Below are 20,150 nucleotides of genomic sequence, written 5' to 3'. Positions count from 1 at the left end.
TAGGGGAGAGAATCCTAGTTGCATTTCCACTAGTAAAAGGAGCCACAAATACAGGGGCTGCTCTCCTCCATAGGAGCTGTAGATATCCAAGGATATCTCAGAGTTTTTCATCTTAAAGAGCTTAGAGATTATTGATTCTAACACTCCCATATTGCATATGAGAAAATGAAGCTCAGAGGGAAACAGTGTGACTTGTCTAAAGTCATATATATCAAGTCAGTGGTAGAACAGAGACCAAAAGTCAGTCCTGTGAACTCATAAGAGCATGTATTCTTTGCAGAAGGAACCTTTTAGAGATCTTCTTTGCCCCCAAATTGAACATCTTTCTTTCCATACAGGGCAAGCCAGTAAAGGATTACTAAGGTACAGAGGTAGCCAAAAGCTGCAGGATAGGCTAAGCAAAAATGGAGTGATAACATGAGACTTGTCAGGTAGGTGGCTCGTCAGGGAAAAGAAAAGGAGTGAAAAGAGGGGAAGATCTCTAGAAGAGAGGGAAGGTAAGAAGTTTCTCTAGATCACTTTCCCAAATTATGTTCCTTGGAACATTAGACCTAAGAGATGACTCACAGAGAAAAAAACATTCATAATTAGATAGGCATGGGAAATGTTTCATTCTATAGTTCCCTCTTGGAGATTCCCAGTGCAACATTAGAATATTAAAGGCTCTAAAAGATCCTGCAATAAAGGATCTGTATAACCAAGGAATTCCAAAACTTATTTGTCCTCTTTCTCCAGGCTTTGGCCTTATTTCTCAGGAAGGATAAAACCATGTTGACTCCTACCTCATAAACCCTAAAGCATTGTGCTGTCCACAGTTTGATTTTTTTTTTTTTTACTACAGCCTGGGTAGCACTTGGCTCAAAGACCCAAAGCTAATGGACTAGTGGAAAGTCAATCAATCAATAAACATTTATTGAGTATTTTCTGTAACCAAAATACTGGGCTGTTGTACAGGAGGCAGCAATCAAGGAAACATTGTTTTATCTTCTAGAAGTTCACAATCTAATGGGAAATTCAGGAATATCCCCTGAAAAAGTTTACCAACAATTCAAGAAGTACTATTGGGTGGTAGAAGATAAAGGGGCACATATCAGGATGCAAGCAAGGAGTGCTTTGAGAATGAAGAAGAAAAAGATCTAGGTTGATTTTCAAAAGTTTATGAGGAGGCTGGACTTTGGATAGGCCAGAAAATATGGAGAAGAATTCAATAGGCAGAGAGAAATAGAAAAGGCATTCCCAGAAGAAAAGGCATGAGGAAAAGGGAAGAGGAAGTTAAGGTCAAGGAGCGCTTAGAAGATGAAATCGAGTGCAAGGAAAGTGGGTTTCTGAGCTCTTCTTTCTCATGTAAGCCATGATGCTTGTGTGAGAATCCTGGTGTCTTGGCTGGAAGACCCTGGAAGGGGAATGTGAAAGAAAAGAATAATGAATTAAAGAACATTTTCATAAGGACCCCTTATACCTTTTCAAGATTATTGTGGCCCTCTCAGTACTCTCACAATTTGTGTAGTCACAACCTAGGGCTGAAGTTCCCACAGCTGCCTCACTTTTCCCCTGGCACCCTCTGAAGCAATGCCTCAGTTCCCTTAAAGTCACAGGAAATCACTTGTGAAGGCTGGTGTTTGGCGAGTGTTCTTCTATCCAGCTGGTAATCTATTTGTTACATCACATTTGCCCTGGCCCAGAGCTGCTAGGCATGTGCCGCACTTGGGGTATTTGACAAACTGACACTCTACCACATGGAGTGTCCAACTCAGCTTATCAAATACACGGAGCGTGGCACTGCAGGAGGCTAGGCCAGGGGCTCCCGTGGAAAGGTGAGATCTCTCTGGGAGATGTGGCACTGTAGAAAAAGAGAGAGAAAGAAGAACAAGTAAATGTTAAAATATTTTTAATTTTTTTTAAAAAATAACTAATTTTTAAAAAAAAGGAGCTATGAAGTCACACCCTGAGCCTCAGGGACACTGAAAATGTTGAAGGGACCAGCAGAAGCACCAAAATAAGGAAGTGAACAAAATAGGCATAAGGCTCCTGACCAGAAGAGGGATCCTGAAGGTAAGTGGGGAAGAGCCAGTTGAGACTCAGATGAGGCACAGTGCTCAGCTGGAAGCTCCTCAGGCCTGGGTCCTGTATCTATGGCATTTCTAGGGGTCACAAGCCTTAGTAGACTTCTTTATGCCTTGCTCCCTCTTTTTCCCAACTCCCCTAAGCTGTGTTCTCATAGTGCTGTGGTTATGCACATAGGCTTTAATGGTTAAATATGGACTTGAATCCTAGATCTGTCGTTAACTAGCTGGACAACCTTAAATAAATAATTTCACCTCTCTGAGCTCCAGCTTTACACATCCACAAAATGCTTTTAAGTATAGTACCTACCTCATAAGATCATTGTGAGAATGACATTAGACAATGAATGTAAAGCCCTTAGCTCAGTATTTGATACGTAAAGATGCTCAAAAAAAAAAAAAAAAAAAAGATGGCTGTGCTATAAAAAGGAAAGCAAGAGCTACAGGCAATTGATTTTGCAGAGCTAGGAGAGAAGTGACGGTGATTTCTCATGGGCTCTGCCTTTCCTAACATAATCCATTTGTCCCATAAGTACTCAAGAATAGTAGCTGTAAAAGTGCCCTTAGGGATCATCTACACTCAACCACTCAGGTTATAAATGAGGAAACAAAGGCTCATATTGGGGAAGAGACTTGCTGTAGATCATACAACAAGTTGTTCACAGTTCAGTGTTATGCCCTATACCAACCCATTTTGCCCTCCAGCTTTCCTTATTTGCCCTTTTACCTCCGTGATCTGTATATCCCTCTAGAAAAGGGAGTACACACCAACAAAGAGGGCAAAAAACAAGCAGTGGACCTTTGAAGTGCAGCATTTTAGACCCTTGAACCCATAGCCACCAAGGCAATAAGGAAACTTCCAGGAGCAGGGTCAGAGATGGAACTCCCAGGAGAATTTTCTTAGCAACACCCAGATCCTGTTGTTAAAATTGTCAGGTTGCCAGTGTCAAATTCTTGCCCTTCCCAACTATGGAAATTGATCTGTGAAGAGGTAGCCAGTCTCTATTAATACTGGCATGAAAAGTGGTAAACATCCTAAGTTTACCAGTAATGGAAAACTGCCCTATGAGGCCGGAAGGCCCTGTCCCAGTCAAAGCAAGGCAGAGGGATTCAGTTTTGTCTTTCAGCGTAAAAATACTCAGAGTGTTTTTTTTCCTCAACTCTTTTAGTTAAATGTTAGGGGGTGACATGACCCTACAAGTTGAGATGTGGGAGTGACCTCAAAGCTAAGATACAAACTGTTTTTTCCATCCCTTCACTGTCCTCTTTACCTAAGCCACTCAAAAATATAGCTCGCAGTCAAAACATCAGTCATGATCACCAGACATGATATAGTGGAAATAATCAGTCAAACTTGTGTTCTAACGCTGTCTTGGGCACCAACTAGCCAATCATGTCTTGGGTAAGTCTTTCTTTGAGCTTCAGTTGTCTTCTCTATAAATGGGGACAAGAAGACTTACCTGGCAGGGTTGTTGTAAAGTGATTGGTGGTCTTTCCAGAGCCTCTCATATAGTGACTCAAGGGCACCTTGGCTCAGCCCCTGGAGCTGTGGGCAGAGACCAGCAAAGGAAGCAGATTAACAGAATTTGAGTTGAGGGTGGCGGGGGAGAAAGAAATGAACTGTGGTTTCTTTCTATCATCATCCCCACTGGCTACCAGGTCCAGTAAGAAGACGTGGATAAGCTGAAGTTGTCTGACTTCATCCACCCCAGGAAGCCTTAGAGAGAGGTATAAACAGGGCTAAAGATTCCTAGTACACTGGAAGTTGAAGAGCAGTATAGACTGTGTTGCCCCATTATCAAAGGAAGGAGTCAGTGGCTGAGCTGAAACCAGACTGATTTCATTTATACTCTTGATGTGCTAGTCCATGCCTCTTCAGTGGAGTGTAAATAAGAAAAGCAGATTCAGTTGGGAAAAGTTGGCCACACCCATAGGAAGAAGAGATGGGTACCTATGTGGGGTGATATTGGGGGATTCTGAAAGCTCTACTCTTGGTCTGTTATACTACCTGAAAAATCATCATTTATCCCCATCTGATATGCAAATTTCTCTATTGGAAATCTTTACAAAGCCAGTATTATTGATGCAAAGATGAGTCAGTTTTGATGGAGGAAATTGGAGAGATAGGCCTGGAGAAGGAGTTATAAGTAGGCATCTGGGGATCTCTGCATATCCAGAGTAAACCAAGTTCTGAAAGAAGAGTAGAGGAAAATAAAAATTCCTCAGGACTATGCCTATAAAGTCCAGACTATTCACAGCATGAGGAAGCCCAACTGGGTCAGTTACAGGGCAGGTCCTACTGTTTGGAGTCTCAGGTCTCATAGGGTAGAGCAGAAAGAGCACTGACCTGGGAGTCCAGACCCAGCTCTGCCACCAATTCTCTGTGTGATCTTGGGTTAGACCCTTTCTTCTTCTCTCTGGACCTCAGTTTCTTCCATATATATGTGGTCTCTAAGGGTCTTTCCAATTCTGAAATGCTAAAAGTCAAAGATGGAACTAGAGAATAAAGAAGCTGTCATCTTTGAGTCATACCTCTCAGAGAATGCTGTATAGATCACCACCAGCCAGAGACATATATTCAAACATTACTTTCATCCTTTTTTTCAACAGAAGGCTTACAACCGTCAGAATAAAGAATATGAAAACTAAAAGTTTCTAGACAGCATCCATCTAATTCTTCTCTTCCTATTCTTTGCAAAAGAGGCCAAAAACTTGAGTTCTGGATTGGAGAAAAGACTTGCCCAAAGGTACACATTGGGTAAATGATAAAACCAGGACTGCTACTCAGATTCCCTGACTCTAGGTCCAGAGAACATTCCACTTCCATGTGACTGTCTCCTAAACATCCTGCTTGGGTAAGAGATATTATCCCACCTTCTCCCAACCACTAGAAGCTCCAGGATAGAAGACCAATGGGAACCTTCTTTTGTCTCACCCTTGAACCAGGATCTCTGAGGAGGGTCTGAGGAGAATGGGATGGGCTTCAAGCCACTCTTGGCTGCCATGGACACTGCCCCAGTTTCGGAATCCAAGAAGAGAGGGCATATGACTACCATACCTGTCACTGGAGTAATGTCTTGGTCTTGAAGGGGATTTAGATTCTCGGGTGCTGAGCCAGCCTGCAGAGGCCATAGGGAGCTGGGCTTTATGCTGTGAGCAGGGAAGTCATGTGTTTTGAAGGGCCCTTTGTGTCTTCAAGAGGAAACAGAAATGAGGAAGATAAGGCTGAGGTTAGCCAACGGAAATCTGGGTGCAAAATGACAAAACAGTGCTGTTGTGAAAGGGTCTGCTACTGCAGCAATAGTCCCCACTGTTATGCCCCAACCATTCACAGCTGACCTCCAACAGACACTTGTTTCTCCATGTTGTAAAGAGTGGAAGCAGAAAACCCTTGGCTGCCCTAGGCTCTGCCCATGCGCCAGGAAGGTTTCCCAGAGTAACTGAGGGAATTCTGGAACGTCAGAGCTTGAGACATTATCTAATGAAAATCTCCATTGTCAAAATTGAGAAACTGAGCCTCTGAGAGATGAAAGGAAATGCCTAATATTACAAAGAAAGTTAGTAGCAAAGATGCAAATTGAATCCATTTCTATTAACTCCAAATGATGTGTTTTCTCACTGTGAGAATGCCTCCTGGTCCTTGAATACGCATTTTACCTCCAACTTCTCTCCTTGGCACACAAAACAGCTACATAATTTGCAGGGCCCAGTGCAAAAAGTTGGGCACCTTGGATTAAAAAAAAAAAAAAAAAACCTCAGAATTTCAAGATGGTGACAACAGAATATTAAACCAAGTATAGGGTACTTTTAAGCAGGGGCCCTGTAATACTGCACAGGTCACATGCCTATGAAGCTGGCCCTGGGACACAGTTATGACCATAAGTCACTTTCTGGCATCCAAGGGGCTTACAGCAAAAAATTATCATTTATTAGAGTACTTATTATGTGCTTTACATGTATTAACTTATTTACCCAGCAACTCCTAGATATGGTATTATTATCTTTATTTATAGGTGAGAAAACTGAGGCACATAGAAATAAAGTGACCAGCTAGGAAAGAATAGAGAAGGCAGAGTTTGCACTCAGGTCGACTCCAAATGTTAGGCTTTTTCTACTCTCCCACATTGGCTACAAGGAAGAGAGAGGAAAATAGCTGACTTTGAGAAATAGAAGATAGTGCCTGACCCCTAAGTTCAACTGTGACCTTCAGGCTGAATGGGGGACCTGAAAGGTGCAAGAGGAAAGTGAGTTGTTTCCTAGCGCCTCATGTTTATAATTCCTGGGAAGTTCCCATTTACAGCCAGGAAGTTGATGGATTCCCATCATGCAGTGCCCTCCGTTATAAATTCTGTTGAAAGGGGCAATTCCTGAAGTGCTGTCAGAGTATACTTGGTATAGCCTGCAATGATTGCTGTGCCCAAGTCTCAGCCCTCAGCCTATACTAGCAAAAGTAGGGTGCTGGCAGTACTCAAGCCCTGGTTAATAATTTATTCAAGCTGCATATAACCTTATGAATTGAAGTTCAAGAAGAAAACCACATTTGGGGAGCCAGGAGCCCTAGGCCCAGCTCAGTTTCTACGTGAGCCTTGGTTTCCCATTTAACCAACAGTTTGGACTAGATGGTCTTGGCCTCTCACAACACAAACATCCCCTGTTTTCTTTATGACTCCCTCCATCACTGCTCCTTCTTACTCACTGTGGGCTTCCTTGTGGTTGCAGGGTCTGAGACTCTGGGGACAGCCTGGGATAGGGATTAACTTGCACTCAGAAACTCTGCAGAAAACTTCCTTCTACCAGAATAATTTATCGGTTTAGGCTTCAAGGCCAGTTTCTTCAGATCTGACTTCTAGAAAGATTCAGTTCCTGTTTCTTTTTGGTTTCTTGTCTAAAACTTGGAACTGAAGCTGGGTGGTCCCCTGGGCACTTTGCTAGGAATGGACCCCTCCTCCCTCCTCACATCATAGAGGTTAAGTTCAGCCACCCACTCCTTCTTTTTTCTCCTCTATCAGTGAGGGTACTGTACTGGCTTTTTAATAGGGGTCTTCTGGAAACAGTGTCCTCACCTAAAGGAGTAATTAACGGTGTCTATTTTGAGTCCCACAGCAAGTCCATGAAAGAGGGCATTAGGAACCAGAAGGATTCACAAATCAAACCACCTACGCAGAGGGCCTAAATGAGGGCAAAGGGCACTGGACTCCTTGGAGCTCCTCTTTACCTCAGAAACACAATGCATGCTGGGAAGGGCCAAGTTTACAACAACAGTACAAAGGGTCCTCTTCTTTTAGGTCTGCTGTCCAAGCTGTTGCTAAGAACAACCAAAAGTCAGAGTCCTCCCATTTTGGATGCTCTCTGCCTTGGCTGTGCTTGTGGAGAGAGATGAGGGAGAAGGAAAGAGAGTTGACAGAGGGAGAAAGCAGGCAGTGTTGGGGTCCTACACTGTAGACTCATTTACTCAGTCAACAGTGGAGTGGAAAGAACACTAAGTCAGAACCCCTGGTCTTAGACCCTAGGTCATGGCCCCTGGGTTATAGACCTAGCTCTGTAACTCATTAACTATGTGACCTTGAACAATCATGCATAGCCTGTATAGGCCTTAATCATCGCAGCATATTGAAGGATTCTCAGGCTAGAGGGGAGAGGGAGATATGCATGCGCCTAATGAACTACGTCGTTCTATAGTATGTGACAAGTGATTTAACAAAGATATAATGTCTTAGAGGAGTAGGTAAGAAAGACATGATTCTTCCAGGATGCGGGGCAAGGGAGTGATGGTAATTAGAAAGGTTCTTAGAAGAGTAGGATTTTAGCTGAATGTTAAAAGATTAAAAAAAAAAAAAAAATGCTCACTGTCTTTGGAAAGCATTCTCTGACCACCACCAGCAAAATTAGTTGTCCCCTTCCTTGCCATCCTCTAGTCTCAAAAGTCTGTCCACACTGCACTTATGTGTTTGTCTTTCCCAGTAAACCAAGAACTGCCCAAACTAAGGACTGTGCCTAGTCCTGTCTTCCCAGGACCAGGAATAAAATAGCTATCCCAGAACTGTGTGTTGAATAAATGAAGGAGTCAGTGAATAAGCAAAGGAAGGAGACTTCACGGCCCAAGTTCCGCACATTCCTTAGCTTACCTTACCTCCATGAAGGAACTGAGAAGCCCCCCTTTACTTTGAGTTAATCTTCCAGCTAACTCACCCCCACCTCCTTTTGGAAGCCCTTCAATAAGAGGACCCAGGGACAATTGCAAAGTTAAGGCCAATTTCCTGTGCAAGAGGCCAGTGTCCACACACTCCACCTCAACCCTGGTGATTACTGTGCATAGGATTGCACTGGAGCTTCCTCTGAGAGGAAACCAAAAGGCTGATGCAATGTGTAGGGGACCATCAAGCCAGGATTGAAGAACTTCTTGTACACCTGGGCCTGGGGACAGAAGTTTCACTGCTAGGCTCCCCACAAAGCCAGTGAAATTGACAAGATAAGTGGAAGCAATTAACCCACCAACTATAGCTCAACATTATCCAATAAGAGTGTGTTGAGCACTAAATGGCTGCAAAGCTCTATTCTCAGCACCAAGGGAAAAAAAGTAAATATTCAACAGAGCAGAAGTATGCTACAAACTAATAGAAATATAATTTGAGTCACAAATAATCTAATAGCCACATTTTAAAATTTTAATAAATAAATAAAAGTAATTTAATAATTTATTTAGCCCAGTGTATCCAAAATGTTATTTCAACCTGCAAACCGTGTAAACATTTATTAATAAGATATTTACAGTCTTTGAAATGTAGTGTGTATCTTACACTTAGAGTACATCTCAATTTAGACTAGCCATGTTTCCAGTATTCAATTGCCATGTGTGGCTAGTGGCTACCACATTGGACAGAACAGGTATAAGATGTGGTTCCTAACCTCAGGAAATTCACAGCCTACTCCAGGAGCCAGACTCTACACAGGCATATAAAAGGAATGAGTATGACAGTGGAGGTGCATGGATGAAAAAGAGCTGAGCACCACAAGTCAGGAAACCTGAGCTACAGTCTTTTCTCTGCCATTGATTCTCTGTGTGACTGAACAAATTCCTCTCCCTCTCTAGCCTCCATATTTCCATCTCTACAATTAGTCTGGGTTAGATACATTCACTGAGCAAATATATATCAAGTGTTTTTCTAAGTGTCAGGCATGGTAGGGGGCACTCAGGGTACAGAATTGAATAAGACACATAAAATGCCTGCCTTCTTGGAATTTACAGTGTGGTGGAAAATAGCTATTAAACAAATACTGACAAGTAAATATGACAATAAGGGGGAAGCCCGGAGGGCTTAGAGAACACATAACAAGGGAACCTAATCCACAAGGCTTAGATAGGTCGAGGAAACTTCTCAGAGGAAATAGCTTTTGAAGTGAGAATGAAAAATGAAAAGGAGTGAACCAAGTGAATAATGAGTGAAAGGCAGTTCCAGGCAGAAGAAACAGCATATGTAAAGGCTCTGAGATAGTAAATAATGTGGCATAGTCCAAGAAGATGAGCAGACTACTGTGGCTTGGAATAGAGTGAACAAAGGAAAGAATAGCACAGAGCAAGGTAGCAAAGTTAAGCAAGGGGCCAAACTGAGGAAGGCCGTGTATGCTATGTTGAGGGTTTGGGACTTGGCCAATGAGACATGAGAAGCCAGAGAAGGTATAGGTGATGCAGTGCCCTCTATATCCAAGCCTAGGATTTTTAGAGTCCGGGATGGAGTTGGATTAAGAACTTCACAGAAGAGGCAGCATTTTAAAAGATTCTTGGAGGATAATAGGATCAATAGTCATAGAAAGGCATTCCATGCAAATGGAAGAACATGAGTAAAAGTGCAGAGGTAGGAAAGAACATGGTGAGCTTGCGTGAATAGAGGGACTACTAATGCAACAAGGCAAATATAAACCTAAGATTATTTTTGAATATATATACATGTAGTAGAATAATAGTATCCCAAAGGCCTAACCAACACATCAAACATGTACTGGGAGAAACCAGGAAAAGACCTTGGACTTATGAATAGATACATTTTGTGCTGTAATAACAATAATGAACAAGTGTTGTGAGCTTACTAAGTGCCAGACACTGTTTCAAGCCCTTTATATATATATATTAGCTTATGTAATCCTCACAATACCCTTATGAGATATACTGTAATTATCCCCATTTGATAGATGAGGAGCTGAGGTTAAGAGAAGTTATGTCATTCACCTAAAGTTAAACAGCCAGTAAAAGGCAGAGGCAGAATTTAAATGTCATGCAACAATTTATGAATGGTAGAAATTTTGCAACAATCTTCAAAAGTATATAATATGACTCTGGCTAAAACATGTCAAATCAACTGTCATCATCTCAGTCTACAAGGGCAGTTTTATCCAGGAAAGACTCATTAACTTCCAATTTATGATCATTAGACAGGGGCTGAGCTGAAGTTGACCTTTGCTTAGCTTCTTAGAAAGATAAAATAAATGAAGTAAATATGATGGGAGTTCCAGGAAGTTGTTTAAAGACAGAAAAGCAAACTGGTTCCATTCCTTCCTCCCGATACCTTATTCCCAGTCAGAGTCCTTCGGAAGCTTTCGTCTGTGACAAAAATAACTGAAGTGACACCAACCAACCATTTTTATCTATTTCCTACAATGGTCCACCTACCGGTTTTTACTATGCGACAGTTTTACATAGATAAGAAGGAAATGAGAAACCAACTTGCAATAGCCCATTGCAAATATCTGGAAGGAATAAAACTGCATTTCCTTAAAATATATATTCCCACTATTCATCCTTTAAAAAGAAAAAAATTCTGTCATTTTCAACAACATGGATGTAACTGGAGAACATTATGCTAAGTGAAATAAACCAGGCACAGAAAGACAAATACTGCATGATCTCACTTATATGTGGAATCTAAAACAATCAAATTAATAGGAGAGAGTAGAATGGTGGTTACAGAGGCTGTAGGGTGGGAGGAATGGTGGGATGAAGGTCACATAGTCTTAGTTAGACAGGAGGAATAAGGTGGATTTTCTATTGAGATCTATTGTACAGCATGGTGAATATAGTTAATAATATTGTATTGTATGTTCCAAAATTGCTGAGAGTGAATTTCAAATTATTAAAAAAAAAAATAAGTATTTGAGGTGATGGATATGTTAATTAGCTTGATTTAATTATTTCACATTGTATACATAAATCATAACATCACTTTGTGCACCATAAATATGTATATGCAATTATAAATTTATGATTAAAAGACTAATATATATATATATATATATATATATATATTCTAATTCAGACTGGAATGGGCGCCCCCTGGTATCATTTACTTGGCACTCACAGATCAATCTCATCTTCTTTGTGTTTGTTCTGAATAAAGAAAGAGTAAGGATGGTGTCTTTTGGAGAACAGAAAGAAAATTTAGATCAAACTCTTGACTTTACAGTACAGCTAAATGTTTGCTAGAATTGGGTCTGGAACTGATTTAGGAGGCAGTTAATTCCTGATAAATAGGAACCTCATGGGATATCAAAAAAGTGGAATACCTGAGAGCTCCTGTCAAGATCAGATAATACAAGGTAAGAAGCAGAAAAGCTACACATTGGCACATGAAGGGGCACTGACCTCAGTTCTCATTGTAGGCAAAGTAAGAAGTGGGAAATGGAAGAAAAAGACATTTGCTGAATGCTTACTACGTATCACCTACTCTAACATCTATTATATCACTTACTCCTCTCAACAACCTTATAAAATAAGAAATATTCCCATTTCACAAACAAGACCGCTGATGCTTAAAGCAATTAAGAGACTTTCTTCAAAGTCAAATATTTAGTAAGCACAAGAACTGAGATTAAGACTTTTATTAGCTGTGTCCTAAGATGGCATGAGAGGGGCTCCCCAAGGACTCACCATCTTCGTTGGCCCTCTCAAATCCTGCAGCCCAGTTACTCCCCCTAGCCTTGGGGGAAAAGGGGTTCTTCCACTAGGTTGCAAACTCCATGAAAGCAGCAATCATGGCTGTTATGCCCAGTTTTCAATTGAGTTGCTGATTTTTTTTTTCTTAATTGATTTTTGCAGGTATTAATATATTAGATTTTCCCTTTATATGTAATAAGAATGGCAAACATTTTCACCACTTTGTCATTTGCCTTTTGACTTTGTTTCTATACTTTTGTTTATTGTCTATGCCCCCTATAGAGGCAGTGATTTTATCTCATTCATAACTATATCCCTAATGCGTAGAACTACCTTGCTTATAGTAGAAACTCAATAAATATTTCTTTATGAAAAATAATTCTGCCTGTTGTTCAGGCCACAAAATGAGGTGACATCCAAACACTGAGAGGCTTGACCTTCCATTGACCACAGTTCCTGAAGATATGGGACCCAGAATCAATCAGGGTTGAAGATTTATCAAGAACAGCCCTAGACAGAGAATCAGGAGACCTGAGTTCCAGGGTCAGCTATGCCACTGCTTCTAGTATGACCTTGGTAAGTTGACCTTCTTTGCTCTGGCTACCAGTCACCCCACTTATAAATAGGCTTAGTCCTATTACACTGTTGATAGGATGGCCTTTAAGAGTTCCAGACAGGCTATAATAAAAAAGACAATGAATAACAAATGCTGGTGAGGGTGTGGAGAGAAGGGAACACTCCTACACTGTTGGTGGGACTGTAAATTAGTACAACCACTATGGAAAACAGTATGGAGGTTTCTCAAACAACTACAGATAGATCTTCCACGCGATCTAGCAATCCCTCTTCTGGGTATATACCCAGAGGAATGGAAATCATCATGTCAAAGGGATACCTGCACTCCCATGTTCATCGGAGCTCTGTTCACAATAGCCAAGATATGGAACCAACCTAAATGTCCATTGATGGATGACTGGATAAGGAAAGTGCGGTATATATATACCATGCAATATTACTGTGCCATAACAAAGAATGAAATACTCCCATTTGCAACAAGATGGATGAACCTTGAGAAACTCATGTTCAGTGAAATAAGCAAAACACAGAGGGATAAATACCACATGTGAGAGCTAAGAGAGAAAGTAAGGAAGGAAAGAAAGATTACAATAGTGTGGTGCTCTTAACAGAGGGAGGGAACATTCCTAGGGCTGTAAAGTGGAGTGGGAGGGAGAGTGGGAGGGGGAGGGTGGTTAGGGGACAATTGGGTGGGGACATGGGGTTTAAAAGCAATTTCTGGTCATTTGTATCTCATGAATATTCATTAAAAAAGAGCTCCCTTCTCCCATTCATGGATTTGTCAAATGGTCTGGGTGACATGGATTCAAATGATACAATTAACAAGCCTAACCAAGACCCTGCCTTCCTGAAATTCATGCTCAAATGAAGAAAACAGGCATTCTCCAAACAATCCCACAGTAAAAAAATTGTGTTAAGTAAGATAAATTAAGGGTGTTATGAGAGCAAATAATAGTAAATCTAATCTGGATAAGAGTTTAAGGAAGTCTTTCTTCAAAAAATGCTTAAAAGTGAGGCCTAAAGCATGATCCAGACTAAGCAAAGTTCTCTGGGATTTGAATATGTGTGCGTGTGTGTGTATAATATAAGTTATATTTGTTTATATTATTTACTATCTATTTTTATTACAGTAAATAATATTGATTATTTGTTATATATAATTTATAATTTTAAACATTATTTATATTGTATTAAATATACATATAAATTGTGATCTAACATGTGAAAAAAAGCTTTCTAAACTGTAAAGTGATAATATCAATGTGAGAGATGATTTTTCTCATGTGGTCAGGTTATTTTTCTCATGTGGATTTCTCTGGACCTGTTTGGAGCTTTCATGGGTGGCCCTTATTGAAGGTTCCTTTGAGGCTGGACCTGAGCCTGAACCTGAGTCTCCATGTGATTTTTAGGGGTACCTGCTGATGTTCTTAGCAGTAGAAAGTAAATATCACTCACCTGACAGGGAAAAATATTTTTCAAAGCCTAGGAGTTCCTCTAACCATGTATTAGGCCTGCTTCTCTGACCCAGTGATGTTATCAGACATTTTTGAAGCTGCCTGATTCATCTGCAAGGCTTGGCAATGGAGGCGGAGAGGGAAAGGAAGTAAGTTCTGTGGGCCTCTCTGGCCATCTTGACTCTGTCTAGGAGATGGTCAGCTCTTGGACACTGTGGCATGGATTCCCAACATCCACAGAATTTCCTATCTTCTCATTGTCTATTGACAATAAAGAGGGAAAAGAAAAGTGGCAGGGGATGCACACTGTTGATAGGACTACAGAAACAGAGGAAGTGAATTAAGGGAGCCAACTGTTGAAGAATGGCTACTATGTCCTAGGCTCTGTGCTGGATGCTCTATGCACATCTGCTTATGTAATCTTCATAACCACTCGGAGGTGGGAGTTGCTGTCCTCTTCTTACAGATGAGGAAACTGAACTCCAGAGTGCTCAAATGATTTACTTCAAGTCATTCAGTAATTGGCTGAGCTAGAGTCCAAATCAACTTTCCTATTGTCTTTCATACGACATGCTACTTGGAAGAGCCATCTTAGTCCCTTCCACTGCTTCCAGGCTGGACCATACCAATATTTATTTCAAAGCAGGAAAATTGCTTCTAAGTTTTGGGGGAGTACCAGTAAGGAGATTCTCACTTCTCTTGCCATGAGCTATGCTCCTCTGGCAGGAAGTCGATCCTCCCCTCTCATCTGAGCCATGCTTTTTGTGGTTTAAGTCAACTTCCTCTCCCTTTATCCTACTTCTCCAAACACTTTTCACTGAGTTTCAAGCTGCAGCCTTCAACCTCTGGTACCTCTTATGAACCTCTCACTTTGACCCCTAAATCAAGCAAAAGGGTTTCAGAACGGGAATCCACCACTCCCACCTCACCAGCTACCACCACTCCACTGGCCCTGTTCTCACAAAGTTCATCAACTCAGTGGCCTCTTCTCAGGCATCATCTTATTTGGTCCCTCATCTGTTGATCTCTCAGCCTATAGACATACTCAACTCATAACCAGTTTCTTAAAAAAACTCTTCCTAGTGTCCACCACATCATTCTTCAGATTACTCAATATCATCTTCTTAGAAAAGTAGTTTCCATAGATTGCCTCACTGTTTAACCTTCTAACCTACCGTAACTTAACTTTTTATTTGTTCTCTATCCCCATTTCTGCACTGAATCTGATATCTGGTGTCACCAAATTACCATGAACTCCTAATCAACAAAGCCAGAAGCCTCTCTACTAGCCCCCAGTCTCCTCAATGTCTCTGCTGCAGATGACTCTTTTAGCCATTCCTTTTTTCTTAAAGCTTGTCATCAACTGGTTTAGAGGATATTCTCCCTCTTCAGACTAAATTCCATCATCAGAAGCCACACAAACATGGTTCAAATGAGATATAAGTATCAACTTTATGCCAAAGAATGATAGCTCATTACAGGGACTATCTTCTTCATTTGTGTCCCTAGTATCTAGCAGAGCACCTAATCCAAAATATTGCTCAGTGAGAACTGTTGACTTTGTTTACCTACACTCCTCTGATTCCCTCTCTTTCTAACCATTCTCCTTAGTTTTCTAATGGAGACTTTTTTTCCTGCTCTTTATTATGTTAGTGTTTCCCAGAACTCTGTACTTTTGTCTTTTTTTCCCATGTGTCTCTGCAGTTTGGCTTACTTTCTTTCTATCTCCCCTACTTTCAGTTTACTAAATTCAATTCAATATTGAACATATACCCCTAAATGTCTAAATTATCATATCTCTGATCCTACACCTCAAACAAACCTGCTCATCACCATGCATTCCTTATCTCTATGGAGGGAATTCAAGCTGGAAAGATCAGTCATCTTTGACTACCATTGTATGCTCTTATTAATACTCCAATTATAACACTTACTACCTTGTAGGGTGATATTCTATGACCTTGCCTTTTCTTCATTAGTAACCTGCAGTTCCCTCAAGGATAAGGATCTCTGTCTAAATTGATTTCTGTATCATCAGTGTTTGGCACAGAGCAAGTAACTGTTTAGAAATGTTGGCTGAATGATAGAGAGTGACAGGGTCAGATCCCAGAGTGTCTGTATTAAGGGAAAGGGCAATGTTGTCCCTAATAATAAAGATGAAAATGAAGAAAAGATGAATATGATGATCATTTTCAGTCAAGAATATCTTTCTTTTTAAAGTTTGCTATTTATTGCCAGAATGATCTTTTAACAACACAACTCTGATGGTATTACTGCATTGCTTTAAAAAGATCAGTGGCTCCCCATTTCCTGAAGCTTAAAGTTTGAAATTTGTCAGTCAAGTGATCAGGACCTTTCATAATCTTTCCACAATCTATGTCTTCATCCTTCTCTACCCATCCTATATTCCAACTACAACATCCCCTATACTCTAATACATCTCTGGCCTTTGCACATGCCTCTCTGTGAATGTGGAAAGCTTCCTGGCCCTTTCACATCTATCCTGTCAGGACAATTTGTATTTGATCTTCAGGCCCAGCTCAATTATCATCTCTTCTGGGAAAACTTTCCTGGATTCCCTAGATAAAGTCTCCTGTATTTTGTATGTATGTAAATTACATCCCTATCACACTGCATTTTGGTTATCTTTTTATACAGCTGGAAGGTGCTCTCTACCAGCATTGGCCTTAACTTAATCATTTTTGGATCCCCAGGGCCTAGGGTAAGTCCCAGCATGAAACAGACTTTTTGTAAATGTTGGTTAAATCTGACTAAAATTCCTGTTGAAAGAATAAGTTGTGCCCTGCAGCATGCCCCCATGTTGGCTCATTGATCCTTTCCATACATGCTCGGTCCATAATTCCAATTCCACCTAGTCAAACTCTCTTCAAATGGCAGGAGTGTCTCTTTCCTTAGGCTCCATATCTAGGACACAGTAGGCTTTTAGTGAATGACCCAGGATCAGGTGAAGATAGGCTGGCACAGCAATTGGGTTGATGAACAATGTCTTCCAAACTATCCTTTCCTCCCACGGACATAATGGGACAAAATTTGAAAAGAGACAAACACAGTTTTAACCAGGGTTACATTCCTGTCACCTCAGGCAAGAAGAAAAGGAAACAGAAATCAGAGAGGGGGAAAAGCTAGGTGGGCTGGAGGGAGGAAATATGTTGTCCGAAGTCAAAAAACAAAGCTGTAAATAGACCTCAGCCCCTTGGAGCGTTACTAGAAAAGTTAAATTCAGTTGATTTAAGGACTACTTTTCAAAGAGTTCATAGAACCCCTGATCCTGAATTAGGGGCCAAGAGAGAGATGACAGAATCCAAACATAGAATGATGTTAAGACAAGAGCCTATGTAGGACAAGGCTACGACCTAGGCTTAGATCCTAGCTTTGCCACTGACTCACTGTGGAAACTTGGGCAAGTTTCTTCCCCTTTCTGGGCTTCAATGTCCCCATTCACAAAATAGAAGGTGTGGTTTCTTGACATAACAGAGATAGCGAGACAGAAATGCACTCCAAGGATGGAGCTTACTTCCTAAGTCGAGACTTCTCACCATGGACAATAAGGTTTAGTTTTACACAATCCCCAAAGTCCAGTTTTGAGAAGACACTTAGTTGACCTGACCATACTCCACAAACTGACTCATGTAAGTCAAACTCACAGAAGGAAGATATAATACAGAGAGGTTTGGATTCTTTTTTTTTTTTTTTTTTTATTCCAGAGCAAATATAATCCCAAAACACCTGGGAATGCTCATGTTGACTGAACGGCAATTTATCTCTTGCTCGGAAAAATCCATTTTTGAAAGCCAAATTAATCAGAAATTTGCTTGATGAGAGCATGGACAGGACAAAGGGGATTAGATGAACTTAATGAATTCTTCCCTTCCCCAAACCTCCTCAACTAAAATGGAGTGAAAGGAAGGGCCAGGGTCACCTTTTACTTTTCTCTGTCCCTTAGGCACTGCCATAGACACAATGACTTCTTTCGGTGCTGTGTCAGTGCTGTTGGGTTTTTTTTTTTTTTTTTCCAGGCTTCATACAGAAACACAACCCACCTTTTTGCATTATTTCTTCAGTTGAATTAATCCTGTTCATGAGGCTTCTACAACTTTTTTAACATTCAGTCACACCTCTTGAGATTTCAACTTAATTAGATTTCCGATTTCTATAGGCCCTATTTTTTTTTTCCTGCTTTGATTAGTGAGAGCTTCTGCCCCCTTAAGGATTTCTCCAGATTGCTAATCTATTATATGGTAATTTTACCGGTTGAAATCTCAGGAACTTTTTGCTTTGGAGGAGGGGGGAGGAAGATCTCACTTTACTACTACCCCTATGTGCAAAGAGCTCTGCCCCTCCCCTGGTAGAGATAGCAGTGGGCTTGGGGAACTCTGGAAGATTCAGAGGATTTGCAGATACGAGTGTAATTCAAAAAGTTTATGTAAAGATTTGTATTATCCTTCAATTCTATTTTTTCATGAATTTTTTGAAGTATCCTCAGATACTTTATTTCTGTTGAGGGAATCGATTTGAGTAGCTTGGCAACTAATATGCTGGGTTCTTATCTAGGTCAAATACTATTATGGGAAAAGCTTTGGCCCTAGAGAAATTTCTTCCACTGCGGAGCAGAATTGGTGAGCCTACTAGACAAAGAGGCTCATTCTTCTTCTCATTCTTTTTCCTGTTATCCTTTCCTCTCCTTTCCTTCTTCTTTTATTCTTTACTCTCCCATCTTATCTTCCTTCTTTCTTCTCTGTTTTTCTCTCCTCCTCTCCTTCATCTTCACTTCTTCTTTCCTTCAGTCTGAGATATGTATTAGGACCAGTGCTGGGATGAGCCTGAGACTGGGCCTGGGATTATAACTGGGTCTAGCCATCATGAGCATTCTGAGTTTCAAAAGGAAGAAGGAAGAAGGAAGAAGGAGGAGGAAGAGGATAAAAAGGGGAGGAGGACAAGCAGTAGCAGCAGCAAAAAGGGCTATCAGAAGCAAATGAAAATAGATTTGAGAACCAGGCACCCTCCCTGGAAAGCACATAGATTTTGGATTTTATATCTAACCCCCTTTCAGGGCCTCTTTCTCCACCAGGATAAGCCTTATCCACCCAAAATACTATGCTGCAGTTTCTGCTCTTTCTGGAAATATCTAATCCTAATAAAATGTTTGCTGGCATCCAAAGGTTAACCATACTGTCAAAGGCTTCACAAGATAACTTGCTCCCTCTGCATCCAAGAGGGAGTCTCTCCATCCATACCTTCTCCTTGGGCAGTGCCAAGGGTCTGGCTTACCCACTCAATTTATAGTTCAGATGAGACCATTTCAGCTTTACCCTAGTCAATCAGGCTTAAAGTTAAAGAGGGATGTACATATTCACTGGGCAACCTGAGGCAAAAGCATTTCATCTTCCAGGGCCTCAGCTTTCTAACTGAAGGATGGGATTATAGATTGGACCAGATAATCTCTCCAAGCTATAAAATACCTTAGATACCAAATAGTCTCACCTTCCTGCTATATAGATGAGAATGCCAAAGCTCAAGGAAATAAAAAATCTATGTGGGAAAGGGACTAGCTCATGCCTGGCACAAAAAGACGCACAGCACATGCTAGTTCCCTTCTGCTCCATTTAAAGAACACTTAGAAGGGATAGGTCTAAAAGCAAGGGGATTCCTAAGGTTGCATCCAGTGCCTTTCCTGCATACTGCACTGCCTCCATATGGCTATCAACCCTAGTCAGCTAGGTTATGTATACTATTGGCTCTTTTCTATCTCAGGGCCTTTGAAATTCCCTTCAGCCTATCGCTAACTCTTTCTCATCTTTCATGTTTTAGCTTAAAATATCCTCTCCATGGAATGGCCTCCCTGTTAACCCTAGCTAAAATAGCTCTCCTTACCCCTTTTTCCTTCACACATTTGGGATCCTTCTGATTTCTGTCATAGCACTTCCTACCATTTGGAATAGTTTGCTTTTTGGTCAACTTACATGTTTATTGTTGGTCACCTCCCTGGTTCTAGACACTGCATTTTTGTGATTGGGAGCTCTGTGAGATAAACAGAGACCATATTTTATTAGCTGATGTATTGGATAGTGCTAAGCATAGTAACTGGAACATGGTAGGAGAAATTAAATAACA

Source organism: Cynocephalus volans, chromosome X, assembly GCF_027409185.1.
Source record: "Cynocephalus volans isolate mCynVol1 chromosome X, mCynVol1.pri, whole genome shotgun sequence".
Taxonomy (NCBI): domain Eukaryota; kingdom Metazoa; phylum Chordata; class Mammalia; order Dermoptera; family Cynocephalidae; genus Cynocephalus; species Cynocephalus volans.
Note: the sequence above shows the minus strand (reverse complement) of the source record.